Below are 14,781 nucleotides of genomic sequence, written 5' to 3'. Positions count from 1 at the left end.
TTCTTACTTATTTTTATTTGCCTTCTCTGCTCCAACTGCAGCCCAAGAACACCAGTATGGTGTGTGGAGCAGCAGCCTGGGCAACAACTTCATACATCTGCACAGAAGGACTATAGAGTCTTATTAAAAATAAATGTTATTGCTTCAGCAATGAAAAAGCCCAGCACTGCAAATTCTTAACTACATGAATAGTGTCACCTTAACTACACCAGTAGTAAAACTGAAGGCTCTAGAATTGCTCAGCAGGTTTAGGATTAGCAACCTGTCCCTGGACTGAAGTCTCAACCTAGTGTTTTCTAATCTTGAAAGATTATCTTTTCATCCAAAACCACAATTATGACAACTATTTTGCAGAAAATAAAACAGCTGCTGCTCTGCATAGAAAATGCCTATATATCATTGGCTACAGCCGATAAATGAAACACTGGAAAAATCCACTGCATTATACCCCAAACTGCTCCTGTTTACGCTCTAAGTGGCATAAAAATAAGTGCTGATGTCTTATCACTGTTGTGCAGGTCTGCAAATCTGCATCAGACTTGATCATACTGCATGACAAATGAGAATGCTGTTTCCAATTCTGGGCCATCCTGATGTACTACAACTATACTATAGGAAAAAAGCATATATTGTTTGTTCAGGACAAGCTTGATCTGAGATTTTTTCTGTACTTTTTCACCTTTCATTTAAGTTAACGTGAATTTAAGATCTTTCCTCAAAATTATTATCAGTGAAATCCTGACATGATGCAGAGGAATTAGCTGAATAACCCTGGAAACAACCTTTTTAGTGTGACCACCGTTGTTTTGTGTTATTTTTTTTACATCTGCAGACAGCACTAACATTTCAATGGAGTTATGGAAACAGCCTTAGAGTAACTGAGTCAAGGGGACAGTATGTATTAATAAAGCTAGTATAATATGAACAAGCAAAATAGATAGCTGTGTATGTCTAAAATGTATTTCAAACTGATCTACAAAGAAATGGATCTTTTTGTGGAATTAGAACACAAGTATGACTAGCGAGAAGATTATAGGTCACACAAAAACAGCAAAATAGAGCACTAATGTGTAAGCCACATGAAAAAAGATATATTCCAAAAGTAACAGCAGCGTGCACGGCAGGCATCGAACTCCCCTCTTACTATGAGATCAAAGTCTATACTGAGGAAATGTAATTAGCACTGTCATCTAAAAGAAAAAACAGCAAACAAAACACAAGAGTGAGAAAAGAAACATGGTCGCTCTTGTCCACTTTAAAAGATTAAGGGGAAGAAACATGTTCCCATTTCAAAGCACAAGAATCTGTTTCTTTAGGATAGAGGCAAAACATCCGGGAGATTCCACAACCTCCCTCTTGTTCTCTGAAAGACTTAAAGGACTCTTTCCAATTGAATGTAAAGGTCTAATAATAACAGTAACTGATGCTCTGCAATTAGCTGGGCTGTATCCACTGGCAAATTCAATACGTTTTAACTGGTGAAACAATGAAAAAATAAAAGCCTGGTTTGCCCAGTGCTTTGCACCTTAAATCAACAACTTCAATAGCCTTGGATCCCTTCTAGGACTACATGGAGCAGGGCTGGGCTCCTTCCCATGCATGCCTACTTCAAGACAGTTTCAGTTTAGTACTCCTAAATCATTAGACATACTCTTTACTGTCACTATTCTTGATAGTATTTTCCCCACAATTGGAAGACTCCAAGAATAGTCTCAACTAAAGATGGTGGCAGTGAAACTGGATTACAGGACTGGGTCAAAAGCTGTCAGATTTTTCTGCCGTGATCTCTATCTATTAGATCCACAATGTCTGACAGATGGAGGTTTTTAGAACTAATTACTGGACCTGCACCTGCCTCTTCCTGAAGCTAACAGCCAACCCCAGTCAGTTCTGTCCTTAATGCAACTGTATGTCTTTGCCACAGAGATAAATTAAGCATGACACATTTCACATCAGGCTATATCTGACCCTGTGACACTGCACAAGAATTCATTAGGAAAAATGAACATCAGAATTCATTAGATATCCTGAAATGTCTAACATTTTTCTTTTAAAATTATTATGGTTTAAAAACAAAACCCAAACAGATTTAGTGCAGAGCAGGCATGTGTGCACAACTATAAATAACTGGAGTTATACCCGAGGCACAGATGTTTCAAGGCCAGATGAAGAGTCTGGCCCAAGAGCACTTCTCTTCTGTATGTACACAAAAGTAGATGAGATGTGTTTGTTCATTTTTTAGCTATGTGTACTTAAGAAGACATATTCTTGTGTTTCTCTGGGGTTCATTTGATAACTATGTATCAGATCATTACGGAATATCTCCTCGTGGTATTTTTCTGAAGTTTCTTCCCAGGTGACAAAACCTAATTATTCTTAAGGTCACCACTGGATGCAGTTTCTTACATCAGTCAATGATAGCAGTCATGGTATTATTTCAGATGTAACTGCTGATTGTAGATACCTGACTATTTCCTCACCTTTCTAATGAAGAAACAAAAAATTGTTTTAAATCGGTGAAGGTTGGAAAGAGATGTGACAAGGTTACAGCAGAAGTCAGGTCTTGAGAGTTCTTTTATTTCCCCATGCTAAACTTGAAGATACCATGAATTCAAATCCTCTGTGCTAGTCACAAAATTGTAATTAGATAAACTAAAACTACTGGTACTTTTTACCACTGTTCTTACTTATTTCTTAAAACTACTAGATTTAACACCACCAAAATAGACTGCAGATTGCAAAAGGTCACCACCTGTATGTTAACACTTCCACTCCTGCCTACACGTGAGCATTCTGTGAAGCTTGATTATAATTAATCAGTAATCTAGCCTCTTGTTTCTCACTGCCAAGTGATAAATTAACTATTAGCTACAATCACAGATGGAATATTAATTTCTACAGTGCCCTTGGGGTACTTCTGTATGTAGTACAAGATGCCTCATGAATGGATCTGATTCAAAGCTTTAGCAGAACTGTGAAACAAAGCAGAGCAAATCTAGGCAGGATCAGCTGCATCTATATTAAAGCCAAAGATACCCGCATCAGCAATTTCAGTAAGCAGCACTGAGATACATAAGAACTTAAATTTAGATATTACATGAAAGAACGAATTCCTCTTTCAAACGCACAAAATTAAGCACCTTTGTTTGCAAAGAATTAGTATTACCCAGAGGTTTGTGAAAAACACTTTGACTTTCAAGGTTGAATTATGTTCTCTAAGCACACCACTGTATGTACATTGTGCAGTGGGGGACATTCTAGAAGGAAAATTATTTTTCCCTGGTAGCTCTGCAGTACGTACTGAAGCATCTTGCTACACTCGAGAGCAGCAGATGCATGCAGAGGTTCTGCCTCCAGTTTCACCTGTTTCTCAGTTCTACATTTGCCACAGACTTCATCTTGCAGCATCTCTCCGCTTTCTGGTGCATGAAAATGACCTTTGCACAGGTGCAGAAATGATATTCAACTGTCCTCTTTCCCCATAGTCTCTTTAATGGTTTCTCTGCATTCTTGTAGCTTTTGAATGTAGTACAAGGCAGAGAAAGTATTGTTTTTTAATACTGGAGGAATTTCCATTGAACATTAACAATTTTATGGCACTTGGAAGTAGCAAAATACACTTAAGATGCATTTCACTGCCAAATTACAGTACAACAGTATACACATTTCTTATTTAGTAGCACTGAAAACATATTAAATCTTGGAAGGGGAAATTCTGTTCTCACTTTTTCAAAGTCTATAGAAAACTGAATACAGCATGAGCTCTTATTCAAGACTATAATAGAATGCAACCTCTATGTAAAGTGCTAGTCTGTATTCTGGCAGCTCACAGCAACCCTGTACAGAATTATCCAATCAAGGCACCTGGTCATCTGACTACAGACTGAGTCTTGAGTCTATCAGCAATTGAGAATGGCTTTCACAGCACTAGGAATACAGCGCAAGAAAATGCCAAGAACAGGATGGAAATCACTGAGAAAGTTTCTTCAAATTTCTAAAAGAACATTAATAATTATTATGAAGCTTTCCCTCCATAGAATTTAAAATTCCTTTTTCATTTTGCAATCAATCACTGCAGCATACATCAAATAATTTCAAGCTTTAATTATAAAAGAATAGGCAACGTACTTTGAAAACAGTAAAAAGATGTAGCCAATTTAGACATTTCAAGCAAGACTCATATTTTGATTTCACCTTCTGTTATTGCGTTTTAGCATTTTAAGCATCCTGCATTATGAGAAGTTATCACTTACTGCATGGCAAGTTTCAGAGAGCTGCTGTTCTCTCTGAACCTAACTGTTCTTTGTCTGGCACAGTCCAATATGAAATAGCAGAACAGATGAGAGGCCTTGCAACAAATGGTGGCAGGGAAAGCAGCTACCAGCACTGACTGCCAGACCTATGCAACTGAGGAATAATGCCCACAAGGGAAAGAACAGCATCACTTGATGGCTTACACCTAGACTACTACACAGAAGTACTTCTATATCACAATGTATTGCATGGAGTTTCCCCTACAGAAATATGAATAGCTTTTCTGCACAAAGTGTAAAACCTCATAAGCTACTGCAGTCCCATTTAGTTACCACGAGCTTTTGATGGAAAACCCAGTGACATCTGTATCTACAGCCTCTGCCAAAGCTTGGGGTCTTGTTAGGCTCACAGAGCACAAGTCTGAGTTCTTTGTTACTAGTTGAAAGGTTTTTGGAGGGAAGAAGCATTGGCTATGTGCTAGTAAGCTGCCTTCAGCTGATGTCCTTTAGGAAGGCTTATCCTGAATTTATCAGCAGAGGGCACAAGAAAGCAGCATTCTCCATCAATCATGAAAAAAACAAAGGGTATTGTGTTAGAAAAATTGGGTCCATCCAGACAAAAGTTTTCTGAGTGAGATGTGTTTTTACAATTGCATTACTAATGCAAAGAATGAAAAATGAAAAAAAATCTTGCTTCGTCAAGTGGCAACTACTCTACCCATATTTCTACCCATGAAACTGCAATACCAAAGATAGGGATTTTATTATTTTGGAGAATTGAGATGTTTTACTTGTTCATCTCACTCAGTATCCTTATGGCCTAAACAGGAGATTTCAAAGCTTTGTTTCTTTTTTGATGCTACATAAAGAACAAAAAGTATTCATCATTCATTGAATAAGCTCTCTGAACTTTAACTTCCCAAACATAACACTTCTCTTTGGGAAGCAATTGATTTGAGTGGAGTGGCAGAAAGACAACTGTTGAAGCATTCTGTTTATCTGTGGCTGGAAGTTAGGGTCAGATCCAAGCACCAATTTTAACAAAGTCTTTAGGCCTGAGAAAGAAAACTTATCTGTCAAGTGCTCTGCAAATTGTAGTGATTACAGTATAAGACCACTCAGCTGTTTGGAAAATAATGAAATACCTTTATGAGTGGTTCAAAATTAAGGGTATGAAAGAGCATCAAGGGTGAAGCAAAATATTGTGAAAGAATTGTTCATCCATTGGCATATAAGAGAATGTTACCCTTAAATGTAACTCACACAAGGTATAAAAGTATGCAGTTGCCTGCCATTAAAAGATTCTATAAGAAAATATGTGATTTTGACTATCTAGACTGCCTACTCTGGCTTAAAAGATGTTTTCAGTAAAGATGAAGAGAACATTTCTCAGAAATCCACAGGCCAAGTTCAAGGTAAATCCCTGATGAAACAGACTTTCTATACTTAAAATGTAAGCATTATCACTGTTGTTTAAAAGCCACTACTTAAAGCCAGGAACACGGGTGCTATTAGTTGCCTGGGCTCTGATGCACAAGTCTTATCCCACCAGATTCCAATACCTGGTAGAGAAGGGAGCCATGTGGATCTCATCAAGCTAAAGTTGTTGAATACTGGAAAACTAAGCTTGCTCAGAAAAAGCAGAGTGATGGTTCCTGATCTTGGGTGGTTCTGGTAAGAAAAGGAAGGGGATTAATTTTTATTAAAATCTCTGATTATCTGCAAAAGGGCATCCTGGCATTATATGCCTTCTGTAGCTATGAAGTGGATTACTTATGATTCAAAGAAGAAAAAAAAAAGAAGTCAGTTGTTGAGAGGTTAAACCCCAGCAGATGAATAACTTCTGAGCATAGTTCCCCTGCTAACAACAGTCTGAGGAAGCATTCATTTCCCTTTAGACCTCCATGAAGACAGTCAATGTTTAGTTCATTTTTGCCAAGTCATTATAGGGAGAGCAACCATTGAAACACTGGAGACTGTAGATCCTGCTCTCTACAGTATGGTAAAGCTGAAATACTTACATTATGAAAACAGACATAAATACAAATATTAGAGCAGAAATTGTAGATCAGATTGGCATGATTTTTTGGTAGGCCATACTATGCTTTTTATGCCTTTTTAGAGTACACCTCTTGGACAGTTTTTGTATGCATATCCTAATTACTTCAACAAAGCACAGGAGAAAATAGTTTGCTGGCTCTTGTGCTTTGCTAGAGATGGGAACATTGAGAATTCTTGTTATCTGGTAAAATTCTAGCTCTCAGAGATTTTCAGCATGTTTTCTGTGGCTGGGTTTGGAGTTTAGTTTTTTTCCTTTTTTTTTTTTTCTGTATCTCAAACTTGAATGAGTCTGTCTGACTGTAACTGAGGATATGAAAGTTCACACACCAATGGACAGACTTTCTGTCTTAGTTCTTGACATGCTAAGTAGGCATCAGTGCAGTTCAGAATAAGAATAAAGCTGTAAATTCACTGATAAGCAATTCCAAAAAGCACTGATGCAGCTTCATCCGTTCTCCTTTAGTAAAATTATTCTGTGGTTGAACAAGATGCAGTGTCAGGGTTAATTAGGTCAGCAGTTGGTGTCAACCCAAGATTTGCTGAACACTGCAACTTACCTGACTGCAGCATATTAATTCAATGGCATCATATGTAAAATATCATATGTAACAGATCTGTAGGATAAAGAGTACTAATCCTGCAGTGCAAGGTTGCTGAACTTCTGTATAAGGGAAGGTCATATAGGTGGACACAAGTATGGAAGACAGCTACGAGCAGGAAATGCCATACTCCATAACTACTCACTACCTTACTTCTTTCATACTGGCTATCAAAGGATTAGGATGTATTTTGAGGAATGTTAATGAAGCTTTAGAGATGCACATTTAAGTTTATATGAGAACAAGATTTCCCCCTATATTTTATTTCATTTGTGGCTAGATAATATCTTGCTTGAATGATCATTACATTTCCTAGGCTAGTCACTTTGATAATACTACATATTGCAACGTTACAAGTTGTGAACCAGTCAGCTAGGGTCACATGCTCATCTGATGTTGTAAGAGAGACAATCTTAAATGCAATATGGACTTAATTCTGTCAAAAAACAAGATCCGTTGTGCCAGAATATGGATAGGTTGAGAAAGTTATGATTACCAGAGTACTCATCTGATGTTCCCCAACCTTATGATGTTATTTACCAGTACCACATCAGGCTACTACATTACCTTAAGTACCAGATTACTTTAATTAGGATCATCATTACACAAATAAAAATACAAAACACTGTGGAGTAATTACTGACAGAACAGCTAGTTCAGAAACTCTGTGTCAAGCATTTTGCTTGACTATTTTTACTGTGAACTGTTATAAAAAATGTTAACTACCATCATAAACAGTAACTCAAGTGTATACCACTCAAGTTTCTTAATATTAATCAGCATCTGTTTATTTCCACAACTGCTGTAGCATTGCCAATCACAAGGACTCCAAAATTATTTAAAGATGTCATAATGTCCTCAGATATTTAAAGTACTTATTCACAGTTTTTTCCATTCTTACAGCCAGTGTGAGCAGAAACTTGAAGCTGAGATTCTCACACTCCAACAGCTGAACATTAGTTAAACCATGAAATATAACAAGACTCCCAATATTAAGTGTTATCAAATCTCAATTCAATGCTGACTGAAGATTTTATTAACTTTTCACTTTAAAACTCCAAAATAAATACAGATGTGTGCACAGAAAATAAAAATACTGTCACAAAGGGCCATCAGTGCAGCAATAATAATAACAACAGAATCATTTTCCTTCATTCCATATGGGTCTTTTACCACATCAAAATGTAAAATGTCTTTGTACAGAACACCTTCTCATGAAGCAAAACATTCCTACACCAAAATGCCAGCAAGATATTTGTATGACAGAAGACTCATTGGTTAGCAGTTAGTTCTGTCCATGTATTGTACAAAGCAGGAACTAGGTAGGATAGCAACATGGATAAACCATTAGGCAACTATTCTGCAGACCTCAGTGCTTCTGGTTCAGTCATTGGGCAGGGTGAATGATTCTAGCCAAGTCATTTCAGCATCTATCTGTAACACAGGACCATCAAATTTACTTTCTTTGCTTTGACACTTTCTGATGAGATGTTCAAAAACTAAATTTCACCAAGTACATGTGTGTTGAATACTAAACAGGGGCAAATATCAGCAGAAAGACATGCTCTGGAGATAATAAATTATCACTGCCTGAGGTGTAATAGAGTTGCTAAAAACTCTATGTTGTCCTCCCTCCAAATACTGAAAACAGCAAGTATCTCAACACACAATTTTGGTGTCGCTTCAGGAAGAACAGAGAAAGATTTCCACCCACCACTGAAAGCCCAAAGAAAAACCCTTTATTATAATTTTTAAAAACAACTTAAAAGCACACTACTGCTTCTACACTGATATTTCCATAGTAAGTCTTCCAACAAGAAAGCCTTCATAATATTGGAATAAATAATGCAGTGCATTTCAGTATTTACTAGGAGTGCTCCTCTCCATTGCTCATTTCATACCACTGAAGCAGCACTAAGTGTGACAGTTCTAGTTACCAACAGAACTGTTTCTGCCTATCTTCCACTATGCCACAGCTCTTATCTCCTGGGCCATAGCATGTCAAATACTTCAACGTAATTAAAGCCACACTGATTGACTGGCTAATAATATCACACAGATAAGGTTCTTTTAAAAGTTTCCATATCTCTAATCAAGAGTTATGTTCCAGAAATGCAAGCTTATGTGTCTAAAGAATTGTGTGTATGTATGTATGTAAAATAACATTCTTTTTTTGTCCACAGCTGAACAATGACAAGAAAATATCGTTATCCTCTGATTTCCCTTTGTGATGATAAATCATAGACTCTACAAAGGATGGAAGAGGCACTTACTGAGGTATGCACATTTTCAGTTACAATTTATATTCCTCTCTTGACATAAACCTTCATTGCACAGACCCTTATCAGATTGTGTTGGTTCATTCACCTCTGGGATTTTTATGTTGTGGTGGGATTTAGTGATTAAAAAAAAATAACAAAACACCTGCATAATTGAGAAATATATCATTAGATGGATGACAAGGTTTATGCCTTTTCAGTTTGTTTTATATTCTAATGTACTTTAACGTTAACAGTTCATTCTTTTTAAATATAAGTTTGTTAAGGGTAAATTTAAATACAAAGGCAAGCAATTCCAGTAGCAGGGCAACAACATGCTATGCTGCAAAGTAAGAATGTGGAACCAAGGCAAGCCTCACTCGAGCCAACCCAGCAATCATGAAACCTGGTAGCAAGTGGTATCAAATATCTGAAAACTCTTCTGACCCAGAAAAATTGCAGTCAGGGTGGCCATACTTAATAGAAAAGCGACAGATTAGAACAGAACATTAAGAAAATAAAATCCCTAATTCCTGAAAGAGCGATTTACTGTGTATTTGGTAGCAGTATAGCAGTCTTCCTTCTGAATGAGAAGCAATTCCATTTCCATGTACTCACTCTGATGTGTTGAAAGGGCATTCTTTTTGGCTTGAAGAGTATGAGTTTTGAGGCCTGTTTTAACATTTGACTAAAGCAAAAGGGTCAGTTTCCCTTGGACTGAAGTGTTATTTCTGTGGAAGCTGGTATGAGTGATTCTAGACTGTAATGGCAACTACTCGGTATCATTTTGCTCTTGTTGAAGTCAATCAATCAAACAAACAATGTAATTCCAGAACAGAATCTTGACTGTGCAACTCTTCTTTCTAGTTACTCCATCATCATTTTGCTGGGGCAGGAAAAGGCAAAATTAACTAGCATTTCTGAGACTTCTAAGACAGGCTAACCAGTAACGTATGGCAGAGGAAGCTAATTTTGAACAGCACAGTAGGAGACAAAAATTCCACACAAGCACCCTTGTTTCTGTCTATACATGAAGGTAGAAACTACAGAGGGCTGTGGGGGAATCCTATTTTCTTTTGTTTTCTCTCTCTAACATAAAGATTAGCTATTTCACAGAATCTGAACAGTGAATACCAAATACAGCTACTCTTTCTAGGATTATCTTCTGTGTGCTGTCCTTGTGGAACTTTAGCTTTCACCCTGTTTTAGAACTTGTACAGTGATAGGGGAAAAAAGCTATGTAGTGTAAAAAATACTTGGCTAAATTGTTTGGAATACTTGAGAACAGAAAAAAAAAAAGAAGAAAAAGAAAGGCATAGAGGCTGAATGTTTTGTTCCTTGGTAGTTGGTTATTCTGGTTTCGTGCACACAACACATCAGTGACTTATCCAATTAACGTTTATAAATCTCTAAAGGGAGGTGGGAGGCAAATGGATGAGGCACGTTCTTCTCAGTGGTCTGCAGCAATAGTACCAGGAGCAATGCCCTAAAACTTGAACATAGGAAGTTCCATACAAACATGCAGAAGAACTTCTTTACAGTAAAGATAACAGAGCACTGGAACAGGCTGCACAGAGAGGTTGTGGAGTCTCCTTCTATGGAGATATTTAAGCCCTGATCAACACCTATCTATGTGACCTATTGTAGAGAACCTGCTTTAGCAGGAGGGTTGGACTCGATGATCTCTTCATGTCCCTTCCAACCCCAGCAATTCTGTGACTTCATAGTTTTGTGTTTCACTCCATTTGAGGCAAGTATCACCTTGACTGTGGAAATGTAGCTAATGTCAGCCAGATTCCTTACCTCTAAAATATTCTCCCTTTTGAAGCCTACACTTTGAAAATTCATCACTTCCTCCTCCTCAGAGAATTTTCACATACAGACTATCACCACCAACAACACAGATGTTCTCACACTGTGCCTCCTCTTCTTTCCCCCAGTGTTCCTCCTTTATCATGTTTTAATAATATTTCTCTAATCAGTTTACAGCTCCTGAAGTAATTTAGCATTTAAAGATCTACAGGTCTGTCTTTTATGTAGATGAGTTTTCCCCAAGTTTTATTACCAAAACCACTCCAAAACTTCCTGCTCTACTGCAAATGCTTCATGACAAGAAGAGCTGGTTCCATGTGACTTTTCACGTGTTTTGTTTCTTCCTTGGTATGGAATCTTCCCAAAAATAAAAGGAAAGCAGAAAACTGGAAATAATGCTAGCTAGTGACATGTTCGCAAATGCTCCCAACATCAATTTACAAAATGTAGTTCAGAAATTACTTCATTCAATTAACAGAATGGAAATATTCAACCTGTCTTTTAAGAAATAAAACAATAGCAAGTTATTCCTATGCGGATGAACCTTAATTACTAAAGGCTGTAATTAGAAGTACTATTCTCTAAGGGAAGCTTCATCTTTAATATTCAAAACAGACAACTATCTCAAAATACTCCTTCCTGTAATCGCCAGTGAGAATCCAGGTGGATATCAGCACTGCAGAATTACTGTTATTTGAAAATCCTTATCTATACTACAAACCCCATACTGCTTATAACTGCAATACTTCCATCCAAGCCCTTTGGTTTTTTTTAAATATACACATACACCTTTGGCAAACTTTTGTTTCCTCTTTATCTATGTATATTTTTAAAGAAAATGATCCCTTCATGCATGAATATGCTTTAGAGTATGCATCCCCAGCATTACATCACACAGCCTCATTGTATGAGAATGATAACCTGTATCTTCTCATCCCCACTTACAAAACTTCTAGTTCTCCCTTCTTTGCCTAGGTGGAAGTACCTATTAATCCTACAGTTTTCTGTAGCAGCTCTGGTCTACTCTAACTCACTCCTCTTGAAGTGCAAGTCATCCATCTCTGCTGCAGTAGGTGAAGACAGTAAGAACTGCAACAAAAAAGGAAAGAAACATAATGTACTCAGGTGACAGTGCATTTACTTATGAACATCAGAAGTAAACGCTTCATTCAGTATTTGTTTTTACCAATGGCATAAAGCCTTCTTTGGAAAATGGTACCATTAGGAGATGAGACTGAAGTTTTGACAAAATTTAGACTTGAAAGAAAATTCTCTCCTCGTAGATGCCATCATAAAGTTTACATGCTGTATGTTTAGCTTTTGAAGGCAAGACAAACCTAAAGCATTGAAAATTTCAAGAGATGCATGGTGTTTTCTGGTGTTGCTTTTCATACAGTCTCCAAAGATAAATAGATCCTCAAGAAAAAAAAAAAAAAAGATCAATAAATATATAATCCTAATGTTTTATTGCTCTTCCCAGAAGATAAAAAGCAATTTCAAACATCCAAAGTACTTACAACAAACATTTTAACCAGCAATTGCACGTTTTGTGAAGTGTCTAAAAATTAGTGGATTCTGGCTCTACTTGCAGGTCTTCCTCTTATCTTGTGAAATCCATACAACTGTATTGGTGCTTTATTTTCTCCAGCTATAGGAACAACTATTATGTCTCTTGCACTCATGTTCCAAGGCTTCAATTGCCTGACAGGAGTGCCAAAAACTACTTAGAGAGTGTATTCTACCTTTTGTTTACACCAACATTAAAATATAAATTTATCAAGTAAATCTCTCTTCCCCAGGAGGCATATAGTAATGCATTACTTTATCAGCAAAGGAAATGATAGGTGCCCAGCGTATCACATTGATACTACATTCTGTCTTTGCTGAGATACATGGATTAGCCTTAGAAGGGAAATACTAGTTCCTCCTAAAAAATAAAAATAAAATAAAAAATAAAATAAAATAAAATAAAATAAAATAAAATAAAATAAAATAAAATAAAATAAAATAAAATAAAAAATAAAAAATAACATAAAATAAAATAAAAAATAAAATAAAATAAAATAAAAAATAAAATAAAAAATAAAGTATTATGTGTTGGGAATATCTGCTTCCTGTATCGGTTAAGGATAGGTGCAAACACTGAACTGTTTGCAGGATCACAGGAAAATTCAGGTTGGAAAGAGTGCTGGAGGTCTTGCCTAACATTCTGTTCAAACCATGGCCTTCAGAAGGGCCAAACCTGGTTGCTCAGATTCAGTCTGGTCTTAAAAATCCTCAAGGATGAAGACCATACAACCTCTCAAGGCAACCTGCTCCCATGTATCGCTGTCCTCATGGCTGAAAAAAATTCTCTTAATATCGGGCCTGAACATCTCTCATTTCAACATGTGCCTGTTGTCTCATTCTCTGCCACATACCACTGTGAAGAGGCGTGCTCTACTTTCTAGATGACCTCCACGTAAGTACTGGAAGGCTACCCCCAAACCTTCTCTTTCTCCAGGCTGAGCAAGCCCCAGTCCTGAAGTCTCCTTTCATAGGGCCTGGCCTCCACTGCTTAGCTCTTACTGCTGGCCATCTTTGCTGCTAAGTCACACATCTGGTTCTTGTGCAGCATGATGTCCACCAATAACTCCTGAGCCCGCTCAGCAAAGCTGCTCTGAAGACTATATTGCTGCAATGGCTTAAAGCATGGGCTATTTTATTCAAGCACAGATTAAATAGCAAATGGACATAAAAGGTCATAAACTCCAGGCTGCGCCAACTGAGGCTGGGTTCAAAGGCTTCAACCAACATTTGGTTCTGGACAACAAGATCTTTATCCTTCTCTGTGAGCTGGTAGCCAGGGACAGATTCCTTCTTGCTGCATTCATTCACCTTTGCATGGAAGAGGCATAAGCAATGATATTTTTGGAAATTAGCGAGTAATCTTGTCAGAGCAGCTGGAGAGATGTGCTTCCTGAAGTAGTTCCTCATGTTTACAGCGTTAATCAAAGGTCACTTTTTAAGGACCTAGCTCTTGTTAAAATTTATCTCCAGTCTCCAACCTGAGCTGGCATCAATCAAGTAACTCTACACAAAAAAAAAAAATTAAAATCACTCTTCAAACTGCCCCCACTTAGAACTGTAACACTGACCAAAAGAGCTGAGCAACCACAACCTTTTCAGGAATGCTTTTTCTTTATGATTAAAGGATCAGGGTGAAGTAATCATGTAGCTGATGATTAGGGGCAACGCTGCATTTTTAAAAATAGCCTTAGCTATTTCCAAGTGCAGATAAGACCTAAACTATCACAGAATTTAGGCTTTGGAAGCCTGACAGTCAAGGTTTACAAGGACAGCTCTGCAGCATAAAACCTTATAAGCCTATAGTGGAATGAGTACAGCAGCTTCCCCTTCCGTGGTTTAGTACCCATAGCACAACAAATGGAAAGAAAAGCTCCAGCCACCTTGGCTGTCCCACACAGAGGAAAATCTGGACTATACAATTATCCATTTCCATCTTATGCTTTTCAACATACAGATAACCAGCATGTACTGTATTTTTACTTTTAAGTGGTGATAATTACACAAACATTCCTTTTAAGATTATCCTATGTAGAAATACTATTCCTTACAAACAACCACAAAAAACTATGATAGCAGTTGCTTCTGTTTCTCATTTCTGCTGCTAAAACAAGGGAGCATTGGGCAATTGGCAAAATAGATGGAATACCTTCTCTGCAAACATAATTCCCAGCCCCCTCCAGGGAGATTATTCAGTGGCCTTGACAAGGTAATACAACCGAAACATTTCCA

General features: G+C 37.3%; 1 protein-coding gene across 4 annotated transcripts in view; it reads right to left on the bottom strand.

Annotated features, from left to right (window-relative positions):
- Positions 1 to 14,781, bottom strand: part of APBA2 (amyloid beta precursor protein binding family A member 2) — a 289,129-nt gene that overhangs the window by 62,070 nt on the left and 212,278 nt on the right. Inside the window, exon 2 of one of the 4 annotated variants that reach the window (XM_065733735.1) lies at positions 11,969 to 12,183. The exons of 2 other annotated variants lie outside the window; for them this stretch is intronic. The gene's annotated coding sequence lies outside the window, so the exon portion shown is untranslated. The remainder of the gene's footprint in view (positions 1 to 11,968; positions 12,184 to 14,781) is intronic. One more of the 4 variants, XM_065733736.1, reaches the window with a different exon arrangement.

The sequence above is a fragment of the Cyrtonyx montezumae genome, unplaced genomic scaffold (genome assembly GCF_038088225.1).
Source record: "Cyrtonyx montezumae isolate F1298 unplaced genomic scaffold, pur_monq_1.0 scaffold_17, whole genome shotgun sequence".
Classification (NCBI taxonomy): Eukaryota; Metazoa; Chordata; class Aves; order Galliformes; family Odontophoridae; genus Cyrtonyx; species Cyrtonyx montezumae.
This window is presented reverse-complemented; position numbering and strand designations above follow the sequence as displayed.